This window comes from Homalodisca vitripennis, chromosome X, assembly GCF_021130785.1.
Source record: "Homalodisca vitripennis isolate AUS2020 chromosome X, UT_GWSS_2.1, whole genome shotgun sequence".
NCBI lineage: Eukaryota > Metazoa > Arthropoda > Insecta > Hemiptera > Cicadellidae > Homalodisca > Homalodisca vitripennis.
In genome coordinates this window covers 58,125,526-58,141,779 of record NC_060215.1, presented here as the reverse complement: position 1 = coordinate 58,141,779, position 16,254 = coordinate 58,125,526, and the positions used below count along the sequence as shown (strand labels likewise).

General features: G+C 33.6%; 1 protein-coding gene across 2 annotated transcripts in view; it reads left to right on the top strand.

Annotated features, from left to right (window-relative positions):
- LOC124369041 (serine/arginine-rich splicing factor 1-like) overlaps positions 1-16,254 on the top strand; it is a 63,636-nt gene that overhangs the window by 25,602 nt on the left and 21,780 nt on the right. The window contains exon 5 of one of the 2 annotated variants that reach the window (XM_046826723.1): positions 11,107-11,123. The exons of the other annotated variant lie outside the window; for it this stretch is intronic. The gene's annotated coding sequence lies outside the window, so the exon portion shown is untranslated. Of the gene's footprint in view, positions 1-11,106; positions 11,124-16,254 lie in introns of those variants that run through there. 2 annotated transcript variants of the gene reach the window in all.

The following is a 16,254-nucleotide window of genomic DNA, read 5'->3' as shown; positions in this document are numbered from 1 at the left end:
ATTCATTAATTTGGACTAAAGTTAAAGGTAAATACTTGATTACCATGTAAAATAATGTTTCTAAAAGTTTATTAAAACTAGTACATTTTTACAGTGCAATATACTACCAAAGAATGATGCTGAAAGTTAGATATTAAAAGGAATTATATTATATTTCCTTCTGAATCTTCATTTTATAAGGTTAACAAAAAAATAATTGTAATCCTGTCATATTACGGTAAATATTTAAAATTATATGATACCAAAATGTTCTAAATAAAATGCTTTACACGCTTACTAACAAACTATTTAATTTTTTTTGTAAATTGAAGATATTTAAACTAATTAAAGTATAACGAATCTAACTATAAAGAACAGCGTATTACATTATCGCCATATTAGCATGTGAAAATTGTAGATTACTTTCCTTTAGTCAATTCTTAATAGCCTTACAAAATAAAAAAATCAAGCAAAAATTTCAAACCAAGTGATAAAACAGTTTAAGATGTGAACATATATCTAATATTCTTATGGACGACTCATTTACAAAACTACATAAATTCAATGTAAGCAAAAATGATCTATCGTCTGTTTGTTAACAACTGAGTAGGGGATGTCCGTGCGGCGATGGATTGTGTTCATGACTATAAAATAGCAACTAATAATACAGCTAAATATAATTTACAAAACTAATAATGTGTTAATTTGATAATACATATGAGGTTTATCATTCACAAATTACAACAATAACATGTTCTACCAATCAGTAATCTGCATACTTCTGATTGACTGATCACGAATAGCTCATAACCATGCACGAACATTAATATAGAAAATGTAAGTAACTGTAAGTAAAGTATTATTATTCAACTACAGTATATGATCTATGTATCTTATCTTCATACGAGTATACAATGTATAACAGTAACATGTTTTATCAATTTGTCAGTTGTCTATTGCGGAAATAAAAAAAATACATTTTACTTTTTTTAGTTAAAACTGTCATAAATGCCTTAATGTGGCAACGGAGTAGACCGGATATCGTTGTATATGAAATTGAATATGGAACTGTGATGTGAAGACTGTAATTTGTTTATTACAAATGCATTATCGATGTCATGGTTTATTTAACCCTGGAACTGGCGGTCATATTTCTCTCAGTGGCGGAGCGTTTTTAGTACTTCATACATTGCCTTATATTTATTTTATTATTACATGTTTACTTTAAAGTACCTATGTCATATTATATATTTTTTTATTCAGCATTTTTCAAGGAACATTTTTTACATAATATAATTATAATAAAAAAAATATCCTTACTCTACCTCTTCATGAAAAAAACTTTTTTTATAAAAAAGAAAAGTTTGTTCAAAGTTTTTGATTTGTAAAATTGTTGTTGTTAGTGATATGCAAAATCCAAAATATACAAAAGAAAAAGCATTTAATTCTGAGTAAAAATAAAACTACACATAGTTTATAAGGTATTTATTTCTACATGTGGTAAACGATACAAAAATCATACACTGACATTTGAAAGTGCTTCTTACCAACAAAAGTAAGAATTTCAAAGCTCACTTGGATTTGTACAATCTTGTAACTATTAGTTCATATTAATTTTATATTTTTTTAATTATGTTCTGATTGAATGTCTAAATCAGAATCCTCATCGTTGCTTATTTCATGTTCAACTAGTCATGTCGAATGTCACTTGAACGATCGCGGAAATTACGATCCATTACGTAAACACGCATAAAAAACTTACTATTATTGTGTCATATACACAACCATCATTACAACGAACTCAAACAAACAATAAACCAGACAGAACACCATGCAGCTGACGAAATAACAATAGCCGAATGAACCAGTTGACTCATCGCTGCGCACGCAACTAGCGCGGTACGCGGAAGAATGTAAACAAACAGTTCAGAGATTATAAAACGTATGGACGTGCAACGAAACGATAAAATTATTTATTAGTGAATTATTTAAATAAATTGAACCTTCCTCTTTCGATTGATGTTCTGCTAGTCATGTCAAATGTCACTTGAACGATCGCGGAAATTACGACCCATTACGTAAACACGCACAAAAAACCTACTATTATCGCGTCATATACACAGCCATCATTACAACGAACTCAAACAAACAATAAACCAGACAGAACACCATGCAGCTGACGAAATAACAATAGCCGAATGAACCAGTTGACTCATCGCTGCGTGCGCAACTAGCGCGGTACGCTGAAGAATGTAACCAAAAAGTTCAGAGATTGTAAAACGTATGGACGTGTAACGAAACGATAAAATTATTTATTAGTGTATTATTTACATAAATTGAACCTTCCTCTTTCGATTGGTATCAATACCGATACTCCTTGATCGTGTTTGAAGTACGTAATATTGAGAAATAAAAGACATGTTAAAACGCCCGATATCGGGCGCTGCCATCTAGGATGCGACTAAAACGCCCGATATCGGGCGTTTGCCAGTTCCAGGGTTAAAAAAAGGCTCTAAGTAATTATCAAAAAGTTGAATACTGCACTGGAATTGTTTCCTGTGAAATTTTGTAAATGATAAAAGATTTAAAACATTTTATTCGGTTTGAAACTTTAAAACTAAATATATGCACTGGATATTTTTAATTTTATCATTACTTATGTATAATAAAACATGATATAATACAGTATATACAAATTTATTTTAGAAAAATTTTACAATAAGTAACGCACAATATTTAATATTCAAATTATAACTTAAGTAACTTCCCCCATCACCGGAACTTGTTGCAATGAACATATGAACATTGACAGGAAAACATTGATATCACAGTTTCACTAAGGTCATTGTTTCAAAAAGTAGCACAGATGGGAAAATATGATCGAGCTTGCTGTGTGGCATTTTTTGTACAGAAAGCTTACAGTTACAAAACGTTTTATTGTTTATCACCAGGCTGGATATTTCGGGGCCAGATAGGGCAGGTTTTATTGTATTAATTTACAAATGGGACAAAGGCTGAAAACAACTACTTCATTAGCGCTCAGTAATTTGGTACTCAACTGGAATACAAGCTTCTTTTAATGATTATTTAGATGTAAGAATTGGTCGAGTTTGGTATCACATGAAAGGTCTCTTCAGGAGAAATTAATTGCCACAAACTGGACCTCGAAAGGTTAACCCCATTTAGAGTAGGCAGGAAATTTTAATTTCATTAGTAACTAATTTCATTAATTATTTCTCCGCATTCTGACAATTTTAAGTAAATTATTCTGATAAAAATTAAACTTTATGGAACACGATTATACAAAAAAATTATCAAGTTATCTACGGAAGAAATAAGTATACCTTTTACTACAGGTGTTCAAACTGCGCTCTGATACTTATTGGCAATGTGGTAGACTGTTATAAAAATCTTCTGTCACATTTTGTAGCATCCCGGGTGTAATTCTTCTTTTAATCATTCAAATTCCAATATACAATGTGTTAGCTCCTCAATGGGAGCTGATTTACATCCATGCAAATTTTGTTTAAGAAGCCTCACAAAAAATTAATGGATTACCTGTAAGATCTAACTCTGTGACTGATCTAACGGTTAGGAAACACTTCATCTTACAGATTGCGCACAACTATCACAGTACGAAAGACTTTAAACTTTAACTTACATGTACAAAATAACTAGGTTACACTAAAAACAAACGTATAATAAAAATAGTAAACTGAAAGTATCATTTTTCAGTGAAATTTATGTTTGAATTACCTATACCACAGTTTCTGGCTTGTCTCTGATAAAAAGACTGGACCCTGACCTCCTGTTGATAGGAGCAACAATGGAATAATTGAATACAGTTATCAAATACAAGCTTGGAAATCCCCTATTTCCTTTGGTCCAGCGAATCTTGAAGTAAAAAAAAAAACATATTTTCTAATGAACATATTCAATTGTAATCTTACATAATCGACATAAAAAAATACTAGTCAAACTAAACTATACTTCACAAGACAAAATGAGTAAATTTGTTTGTCATTAAATTAAATGGCTGCTACTCTGGATAGGGTCCACCTTTTAAGATTAGATTTACGGCAATTAATTTCTCTAGAATAGACCTTTCATTTGATACCAAATGACCTATGCTTACATTAAGGTTTTCCTCCGACTTCTCACTGGCCGTTCCCCTAAAATTAAATGTCACTAATGGCTTCAAAAAGTAGGTTCTTGATACCAATGGTGATGTACAAAATTACACTTATACAAGTGAAGCCATACAAATGTTGTAAAAGCGTTTCCATATTTATTTCACCCTGTGTATGGAATGTAATTAAGAAATTTTATTATTTCTTACAAGGTGTTTGATTAAAAATTTAGTTACTTTATCAATGTAACTTTAGCATCATATATTCCCATCTAAAACTTAAAGAAAATCATTGCTGTACAAGATTATCAAAATTAGAGTCATTCTTAACCCCTCGCACGCCACTAACAGATCCAGTAATTTTCCTATAATGCCAAGACAAGTAAAAAACATTTTTTTCTCTAAGTTCAAAGCTAATTGTTAATTATATCTAAATTGTAAAAGGTAAAAGAACAAAAATTATAACACAGGGCATTTTACTTTAAATTAGCGTATTTATTGGTAAAAATAAAAAAAACTATTTACAAAATTTTGTTTCAAATAAATTTATACTAAATACAAGATATAATTTTAAACAACTCCAAAAACAATTAATTTTAAACGCACTATTAAACAAGATAAATATTTCAAAGTAATCACAACACTACCACACAATGAATAATAATAATGAGATACGTAGTAGACTCGCACTCGTGACAACCGAGAAAGCAGTAATACACGCCACAGATATGTTTGGTTATGGCTCTGTAAGAGATGCAGAACTGACGAACAGGTGATCAGAGTTAGACAAAGGGAACGATTGTGAAACAATAAATTCAATTTTAAACTCCAGAGAAAATGTAATTTATTATATAAAACTGGCAATTAGAGTATAGCTTTGAACTTTTGCTGTTTTTTTCAGTATGTACATTTTTGTAATTTAAAATCAATGATTGAAACAGTTTTCTCTGTCTACACTTTTAGACATTTTAACTAAAATCTGAATGCAACCATAATGTAGCAAAACAATACAACCCGATTGCATTGTGTGCGACACTGTACTGCTAAAGCAATACTATACGGACCGAAAAACTGTAATTCTGCCCAGTCAAAGGTAACATGATTATATAAGAACATTAAGTGCCGAGTTTCGACATCCCAAACCATATGTTAGCCTAGCATCTGTCCTTTGATTTTTATTACAATATTTCTTACAACTATCATTGTAACATAACTGGAGCCTCCACTTCCACAATAAACTACAACACAACCAGAAAAAAAATAATAACCTTTTTATTGTCATGTTTTGGTTTGTGGTTTGATTCAAAACTGTGTGGGGCGCCGACGTTTTGCTAGAATTTGGCTTGTACAGTCAGATACACGGAATTTCAGCTCACCTTGTTACCATGCCTGTTGGCTTCAAAACTTCTGTTTGTAAAGCATGCGCTGTAAGATAACATAGGTCCTGATAGCTAAAAGCTTTTCTACTGTTGACTTTCGTTCGTGGTTTTTTGGTCCATGTAATGTTGCCTTTACAACTGAGCACATGAGTGAGGCAGTTTCTCTAAAGATTTCATTAAAAACTGTTCACGTTTAGCTCAAACGTTTAAATCTCGTATACAGTCAAAACCCTTGACACAAAGAGGTTTAATCAAAATGCTTTACCATTTAAGGAGGCGTTTGGATGGAGGATTCAGACTACTTTCCATTACTTTTATGGAAGGAAAAAACAATACTAATTTTAATATCTTTAGGGTAACAAGGCAAATTTTGTGAATGGATTTAAACAATTAAGAATTGAGGTTTAATAGTTACGTAACACTGCGGCAAACCTCAGAACTCTCCTCTGTAACGCTGCTGAAATTCCCCCCCTCCCCCTTGTGCGTTACGCGATTTAGGGGAGGCTCCTTACCTGTAATCTATTTACATTGAACCAGGATTTGGCCATCTGTACAGCATTCGTGAGTTCTCTATTTATAATATTAAAATATTATTATTTGTTGGAGTAAATATGCATATAGAATTGACATTATTGGGATGTTAAAAGGCATTGACAAATACTAAAAAAAGGAAAGACGCAGGATTGAGCCTTGACAACACACTTCGAAAGTTAGAAGTGTTATTATTTACTATTACAGTTTGCTTTCTATATGATATATAAGATTTTACCAAATGTAGTTCTACACCTCTGATTCCATAAAAATCCAGTAAAACTACAAAATGTATTATGATTAAGGGTATCAAACGCCTTGCAGAGATCAATTAGGCAAGCAACCCACTTTGTGGAATCTCTAGGTTTAGAACTGGTACACATAGGTTTGTTAACATTTCTAAAAGGACACTCTTGATTAAAATAACATAATTAAATGTATATAAAAGAATTAAAAGCTATATTTACATAATACATACAATTCATTAATTTACTTTCATTAATTATTCTTCTAATGATTGGACAATAATTCATTACAATATTGTCACCTATGACCCATAAACCTAAGTGGTCACTTAACTGGCCTTCGCTTAACAAAGTATACTGGAAATTGGTTTATATCTATGTTGGTCACAATGTTATCTAAGCATGTTTGGTTTTTAGTAGGACGTGTGTTATTAACATAGTATAAATTCAAATTTCTTAGCATTTTTAAAATTTGTAAGTCTTAGACTTTGACTTTTAATTATGTCAATATTAAAATCACCAGTAAGAATAATAAGTATGCTTACAGACCTTATATCCCACAAGTTCAAGGAACTTTTCCAGTCACTGAAGAGACTATGCAAGTTTAAGAGCCGTGTGTGCGATAGACAATGATAATAATTAAGTCTAGGCTACTTACCTTCATGGCTTTGGCTTCACACATAAAATCAAAACTTTAATGTTATGTTGAACAAATATTAATTCTTCACTCTTAGAGAGTAGCACCTGTCTTTGGTGATAACTTGCAAGAACAAAGTCAGCAGGGATATGGAAGGAGGATTTGTTTTCCCTCAGCCATTGCCCATTAATACAAACAACTTCTGCAGGCTATTCACTCAGAATGGTTCAGTTCATTACATATATATTGGATATTTTTACAAGCAGTAAAGTCTATAGATTAACTTTTAGTTTTAGGGTCTGGCACATTAGTCCTAGATTTAATGTTTTTATCCAAACTAACCTGTCTGTATGAGAGATGTGGATAGTAGGCTTACAGTGAGATTAAGAGCTGCTGATGACAGGCCTATGTTCCAGTTACCATTGTTTTTCCTGGTTCCAAAAAAGATGATATAGCAGCACTTTTACAAGATTTTCTGAAATGACAAAAATAGGTACCCTCTGGCCAGAAGTCAGGATTGTAAATGTTCTCCCAACAAGACAGGGGAACCCCAGCTTTAAATGAAGTGTAGCCTGGGAATCTGTTTTTCATTTTAGCAACTTCGTAGTTATCACTGACACTTGCACATAGATACTGTTTAATATTTTCACACTGTTCGTCTTCAGCAAGTCTAGATACAAATATATGTCTGTATTTCTCAACATTTAGTTTGTTATTATTTGTAGATGCACAACCAGTTTTAAACTTAAGCTTTTGTAATATTTAATGGTGTTGAATTACTCTCACGTTATTTTCAAGGTTGTGTACTACTGTCACATACGAAACTAGGCTTCTCACCTTTTGAAAGCGGAAAATCCTTCTTTTCTTTCCCTGCATATGCAATATGAAACCATTTGGAACAGTCATCCTCACATTTAACATCTTCCAGAGTTACTAGTAACTCTTCGAGGACAAACTCTACAAACAGGGTTCTTACCAGTCACCACCATTTTTTGGTATAGATTGAATTTAGTTTTGGTGAATACTTTAGCAACATTCTAATATTAAATTATATATGTTAAACAGCTGATTCAGCCATGGCGGTATTGGTTAGTATCTTACAGTGAAGGCCTGGCTCACACGGTATAGTCGTTGCAATGTCCAATGTAACATTTCAGTAGCACATGTCGTTTAAAGGTTTAATTCAATAACACACCAAAGAACAAAATCAGTTTTCCAAACAAAATTTAAAGAATTAAAGTTATTAAAAATATTATGTTTAGTGGTTATTTTTGTTAGATTGTTCATAAATGTACAAAAATTATATATTTTTAATTTTGTTGAATGTCAAAAATTAAATATCACAGTGACAGCGAACCTGACTCCTGGTCAATTCTTGGCAGTCATGCCAACAGCAGTTAGTGTACTGCCTCTCAGTCTTCAAAGGGTTAAGCAACGTGATCAGACCACTTACAGTACTGTACGAGGTGTGTCCAAAAAGTATCCGACCTTGGCGTCTGGCATGAACTGACGTTACTCGGCGGCAATGGCAATCTGGTCCCCTTCAAAATACTCCCCTCCACAAACCACTACCTTATTCCAACGCTCCTCCCACTTCCGGAAACACTCCTTAATTTCATTTTGCGGAATGGCTAACAGGTTCTTCGTCACATTTTGTTTTATTTGTTCAACATCGTCAAATCTTTTTCCTTTCAAAGGAATTTTAATTTCGGAAATAGCCAGAAGTCTCTAGGAGCTATGTCAGGACTGTAGAGAGGCTGTCGTAGTTGGTTGATGTCGTGATTGACCAAAAAACGCTGAATAAGATTTGAGGAATGAGCTGGTGCATTGTCGTGGTGCAGGATCCAGTCACGGCTTGTCCACAGTTCAGGTCGTTTCCTTCGCACTGCATCTCGTAGCCACCTTAGGACCTCAAGATAATACTCCTTATTCACTGTCTGGCCTCTTGGAGCATATTCATGATGAACAACGCCGTCCTGGTCAAAAAAACTGTCAACATTGTCTTGACATTGCTTCGACTTTGTCTTGGTTTTTTCGGCCGTTGCTCTTTGCGAGTTTTCTACTGTGAGGATTGAGCCTTTGTTTCAGGGTTGTAGCCATAAACCCATGACTCATCACCAGTAATAACATTTTTAAATAGCCCTGGGTCACTTTTTATCAAATCCAGATTGTTGTGTGCGATTTCAAGTCGATAGTTCTTTTGGTCTTCTGTCAGCAGCCGAGGAAAAAATTTTGCCGAAACACAGTTCATTTATAAATCTTCATGTAAAATGTTACAAACTGACGATTTTGGTATTCCTAAATCTTCTTCCAGCTCTCGACCAGTCAATCGACGGTTTTCATTAATTGCTGCACGAACATGTTCAACATTTTCAGCGTTTCTGCCCTGGCCGTTGAAGGCCTGCCAGATCGGTCATCACTCTCCACTGATATGTGGCCATTTTTAAACCGCCTAAACCACTCTTTTATTTGCGTATCACCCATAGACACATCACCATAAACTTTCCATATCATAGTAATCGTCTGTGATGCTGCATGGCCAAGTTTTTGGCAAAATTTAATGCAAATGCGCTGCTCAACACGTTCAGTCATATTGAAATGAGACGCACACACACGGCAGTACTGTAGGGAACAGAGCGCTGTATCTCACTGAGTGACCAGATCGTATTCAATGCCTAATATGGGAAGGAGTAGGTTCGCCCCTCCCCTCCAATAGCCGGTTCGAGCCGGTCGGTTACGCCGCAGCCGCCTACTGGTCGGCGGTTTGATACTTTTTGGACAGACCTCGTATCTGAAACACCTGCTTTACATGACAATATTATCCTTTGTAGACATAATAATTGCAGATTTGAAGATATAGCATAAGTATTTATAGAAAATGAAAGAAACATACTAGCTTACAAGATGAAAGCTGAGACTATTAACACAAATAATCCGTTCATATAAAGTAGGAGTAATATTCAGCTGATACCATGAGTGTGACTCTTAGAATGACCCGTCTCTTCTTCCCTGATTAATTCAACACAGCCATGACAGTGCTGGAATTAGTCATAGTTCATAAGGACAATCCAACCAGCTGTATGAAGCAGTGACAGATTAAATACCCATAAATTGTAAAAGAAAATATATTCTAGTTCTGGTATAAAAACTATATCCATAGGAAAAGCTCATGACAGTCATAAACTTGATTGTGGAAGTTGCCGATCATCAGTGAATCATATACACAGAATTAATGTCTAATTGATTTTCTATTTATTTAAAACAATTATAATTATCGTAGATGTGGTAAGATGACAGCCACGTTTTAGATCAAACAATTCCACAGCTGAGTCAGCCATCCTTGATGTAGTATTTGTTAAGGATGAGAAAAATCTCATTGAATGTGGTCTGTATACAATGAAGATTCAGGTACAGAGTGGCAAAGTCAATCACTGTTAACTTAAATTTATAAACCTCTCCAATAGCTTTTGAAGATCCATATTAAGGATTAGTTTGGAGCATACCTCTAAGAACACATTAAAAAAACTACCTGTCAATATATATACAAATCATTTATTTTTTGGAAGCTACATTTAACTATACTAAAATGTGGACTTAATTTAATTTTTATCACATTGTTTGTAAAAGTTAGTTTTCTGTGATATTCTCTACTAAACTTTATTTTTTAAGAAAATATCAAACAAGCCTGAAAGGAAATTGAATTGTTTACGCTGTGAAATTAAAAATGCAACCATACTTTGTTTTCCATTACATCTTGGTAATATAAATAAGTGATGATATAGTATATGACCATATTTAAGAATGAACTAAGAGAAAATATTCCTTTGATAATAATTAGTTTGAACTAATCAAACTGAATTATAAATTATTTTAAGGAAACTACTAATATAATCAAATTTTTTAATGCTTTTAACCCTTCCTTGAATGTATTTTGTTACAAGAGCAAGCATGTAGATAGATTTTCCGAAGAGTTCTTTTAAAATGACTAAGAACTAAACATTACATTAGTCAATATTCTGTATTAACAATTTCATCAAGAAACGTTCTATGTCAAATAATGTAAAAGTAATTTTACAGTTTACAATAGGTCTATTGTTCATGTTTCCTAAAAAGAGAATTAATATATTGTGTAGAAAGTCTTGTCTGCTGCCACTTCCTTAGAATATTCTTCATGGTGTAAAGGTTTAATTTCAAGTCATTTTGTAGGCTGTTAGCATCTTTAATCCTGCATGTTCTGAAGGCCTTCTGAGGAACCACCCCCGACAAATACCATAGTGTACGTGACTCAAAAACAGTGTGCGGTATGCTGTTCTAGTTGCATCTGGATTACTAGTGGGCTAAATTCGAACACAATTCTCTTTTCTCTAGGTAAGTTTTTCTCTAGGTCTACAAATACTTTTGATATCTGTCTTCGAGGATCAGTATGGTAAAATCTTTGAAAATTCTGAACTCGGAAACTTAAGAACCGATTAAGACCAAATGTTTGTAAACACTAAGCATCATTGTACTGTTTTTGAGTAGGCTCTGTAGTTTTAGAATTGCTGTATGTGAAAAAAGCTGTTATTAAATTACCATCCTAACTTGTATTCTTGACTAGGCGGATAAAAAAGTTGGCATGGAGCACGTTAAATGGAGTTTTTAAAACCATTATCTTAGGTGTGTCAATTTGTAAATCGCTATTTAAAACGATTACTTTTTAACACAAATTTCATTGAACAGGTTACGTTAACTTACCACAGTCATTTAAGCGCACGAACCGCCAGACTACCGAGGCAACACCGTCTGCGCCATAAAAATAAGGCAAACAAATATATTTTAACGTTCAACACAGTTTCTTTATCCTGTCAAGATAACACGAGTTACTGATGTACACTTCCGTCTTTAAATTCATAGTGAAAAATTGTTGCTAGTACTTGCAATTGTAAAATATCAACATGTTTATGTTTCTTCAACAAATTTAAAATATTTATACACATTTATAGACTCGTTTACTTGTCTTTAAAATTTTTAAGATTATTTCTTTATGTTTCTTGAAATGTTTAAACTTAACTATGAATATGTCTAAAACATCCTAAATTTGACAAAATATGAACATTTGTTTGTTTGCGTTTTGTTCTCTTAAGACATGAAGTTGAGAAACCTCTTATTACAATTAGCCTAAAAGACCTTTGTGCTTGCTTCCAAAGTGCCAGGATATTTAGGATAGGTACGTAGGTACGTTCGGGGATAGGGACCACCTCCTGTCAAGAACCATAAAGAGGGAGAACGGTTAGTATATTTCAGTTGTCACCTTGAAAAGGGGAGCCCAGCTCTGCACCAGCCTATCCAGTAAAAACGGGCAATTGTAGCACGTCCTTAGATTCAAGCTAGACTGAGTTTGACACTAGGGCTGGACTCAGATTGGACGAGCAAACTGTTGTAGCAAGTATCGCAAGTTAATTTGGTCCTATAATTTTGTTTGACTTTTGTATGCTTCTCCATGAATTCAAATGGGCGCTCAAGAAAAGAGCGACTTTGTCGAGACCCTGTGAGTACCCGTCTCAGGACATTGGCTCATGAGGCATTTGAAACAGTGTCGGATGCCTAAGTTAAATTTTATGTCTCACGACAACCGTCGGAAGCAAAAGGTCATGCGCATACAACAGCAAATTAACATAACCTTACTTTATTCATGTGCAGCGTATGTTTGTGTTGTTTTGTGTCATGTACTCCTTTCAAAATGCCAGAAGACTTTATTGACGAATTAGTATATGTGGACAAACTTTTAGTAATGTGGAGACAAAGCTAGTACTACATTATCATCACAACCAGAATGAAACATATCCAAAATTTTGACAAACTGCGAATTTAGGGCTCAGTTATGTCCCCTCGGAAGAAGGGGAAGCCAGCACTGAACCAGCATCTCCAGTCAAAGCAGATGGGATGGCACGATCTTATGTCTAGGCTACCAAAAACCTTTGATTCTTAGGAAACCCCCACCAACTCCAACAATCATCTGCCGCAGTAGACTAAACGTATCGAACTACCCTTGTACCCCAGAAACTGGAAATTTGCAGTTATTGATGTCTTGCTCCTGTACATCCATAAGGTTGCCCAAATTTACACCTAGGTTTTTCTCTGTGCCCAATGTGGGTTCAGCTGGAAGGTACAAACCAACCAGAAGTGAATCCTCCTAGGGATGGCATGGTCTTAAAATGGATAACAATTATTTAAAAAGATTTTAGATCTCAATCGGCTTTTAAATTATTATTTATGAGCAACACTTAAATGAAGATTATCCATAAATCACAACATAACCAAATATTCGTTACTCTTCCAGTCTCTTGACGATTCGGTGGCTGAAGTCAATTAAAAATTATTTAAGAAGCATTATGAAACAGATTGACAATTTTAAGTACTGTATCAATTGAACATCAAAGAGCATAACAATTTAATTTGACATAATCAATATATATGCTGCCAAAATTCTTGAAAAGTTAATTGTATTAAGTTTAAAAATAATATTCATTCTTTTGGTAATTTAGTATAAAGTTTCAATGCAGAATTTAGTGTACCTTTGAAAAAAATTGTCTATTTAATTTATTAAAAAACTAGTGAATTGTCATAACTTGAAAGAATGTAATTGACCATTGGTTCTGTTGGTTGTGCCGTTGTGAAATATTTGACAATTTTTTTTATTCTAATATATAATTATGGCAACTATAAAATGTATTTATTTTTAAAACACATGATTTAACTGCTGATATGAAAAGTATAAAACTGTTTTGGTTTGCCCTGGTTACATCAATATATTGTGATTTTTACAATTTATAATGTAACTGCAGGTATGAAAAGTTACATATATAAAATTCTTTTGGTTTTTCATGGAAAGACAACAATTTTGTAATTTTTAAATGTACATAATTTAATTCCAGATATAACTAGTTCTTTTCTTTAATGCCATCTATGCTTGTAAAACAATGGACCTTTAAGGTTCTCTTAACTTTTGTAAATAAAAAAGTCACACAGAGCCATGTCTGAAGAATATGGAGGCTGGGGCATTGTTACAATACTGTTTTTGGCAAAAAATTCAAGAACAAGCAATGAAGTGTGAGCAAGTGCATTGTTATGGTGCAAAAGCCATGAATTGTTTTGTCACAAATCAGCGCGTTTTTTGGATTGCTTCATGTGAACGGCGATGGACTTGCAGGTAGTACCCCTTATTGACCGTTTTACCTTGTGGCAAGAATTCATGATGAATTCTATCACTATGCCACTTGTCGAGATTTTTTCGGTCTTGGCGATCCAGAATACCTCCACTGGAATGATTGTTTTGATGTTACATCCATAAACCCATGTTTTGTCACCTGTTATAGCACGTTTCACTAATTTTGTATCGTCGTTGACTTAATTTAGTGACTCTTGAGCAACTTCCATTAACCGCTGTTTTTGTTAAAAATTCAACAATTTTGGAAAAAATTTTGCTGCGATACCTTTTATACCCAAAATATTCTAAAAAATGTCATGGCATGAGCCAATTGATATGCCAACATCATCAGCGACTTCTCTGATCGTAATACAGTGGTCGCTTTTTTCATGTTCACATCAGTTGTTGATGTGCTGAGGTGTCAGCAGCGCGTTTGTCATCTTTGTCTTCACAGCCATCTTTGAAACATTCATATCACTTGTAAATTATTGTTTTACATAGCAGACTCACCATAGGCCTTTCTTTGTTAACATTTTGCACACTTTGTTTCATTTTTCACACAAAATTGGATTCAAATTCTTTGATCCATTCTTTTTAATAAACAAAAATCACTGAGTTCATAAAACACGTCCAAATTTAGCAGCTGCCTCTGATAAAGTAAACAATGAGTACAGCTGGAAATTGTATTATACTTCAGGAGCATGAAACCCAACATTATAAAAAAATCGTGACAATCGATCTCTTCAAACTCATAAAACTTAAAAATCCTATTACTTTTTTTAACACACCTCGTTTGACATTTCAATTATTTCCATCGTAAAAAATTAAGACATAAGCCCAATACCGGCAGAAAAATTAGATATAGCTCAAATCAAATTTCAGTGCCTCTTAAAGAATTAAGTGATCTACAAAAATCGTTAAGTGGATGTTTTCCTTATTTAACTCAAAAAAGCCTTCAAAATTAAAATGTTAGTAAAAATCAATAGGTATGGAGAGAGAGATTTTATACATGATAAAACATTCAGAATGTATAAAAAATGATCATTTACTATTCCTGTTGGTCAAAATATGCTTTGTACAATATTAGTACATATGGACAGTGAAGCTGACCTCCACTACTCAGCTGTAGTAGACAAGGATAGAGAAAGTATTAATTTGTTTCACCATTCTTGTCATTTAGATCCCTTCATGAACTTGTCCCCCATATTAATCCGGAAAGCTCTTGTCTTAATTAACTCACATCCAAATAAATATTATGTTTACTTCTGACATTATTTTATCCCCTGTAGGTTTATTCCTGTGCTAAAGACTTAAGCTCCATTTAAGTTAAATGCCTGATAAACAACAATTCATGAACAATCCTTTCCGAGAAAACTATCTCTCTGGTCAATTTATTCTCATAACAGACACGAATCTCCAAAAAAGAACTTCCTGTTATTTTAATCCCTGTTAACATACCTCCCCTCCCCGCACCTGGTGACGTAAATGGTATGAACAGATCAATAAAATTAGTAAATTAAACTTCTGGATCAACTTCTTATACTCATTATTGTTGTTGGTGGACAAGTAACCACCTGAAAACGTATGAAAGCTAGTAAATTTTCACTTTCAACTTCGCTAAAAATTCAGAATTGTTCACCATACTAGTTGTTTCTCCCAAACCCGATACAGAATCGTTAAGACAATTTAATTTTCTATATAAAAGATCAAGTTACATTTTTTCTTATCTCCAATGGTTAAGCGACAAAATATCTTCGAAGTCAAAAAATCTCTGGAATCTAGATCATTGAACATACACTTCGATCTGCTTAACTCCCTGGAAAACATAATTTCTGAATTCAACCAATCACCTACTTCAACTTATCCCCGAATTCGCTCAATCCTTGAATATGAGTCTGTAGACATAGTATACGATGTAATATAATAGGTTCGATCGGGTATGAAAATACTACTGTCACTGTGACCATGGGGATCTAATGTGATGACCCTGATATATAGACAATCAAGGTGATCTAGAGGCTCTCGATAAAACCTAAGATGTCCCTAGGATCTAAAAGTCTCACCTCAGCAGGTTTTAGAAATGCCCTGTCAAAATGTCTCTGCTTAATCTGGTGCTTCACAATCACAGATGACGACAGCCATAGCTGATCATTGGCCAGACAATGGTT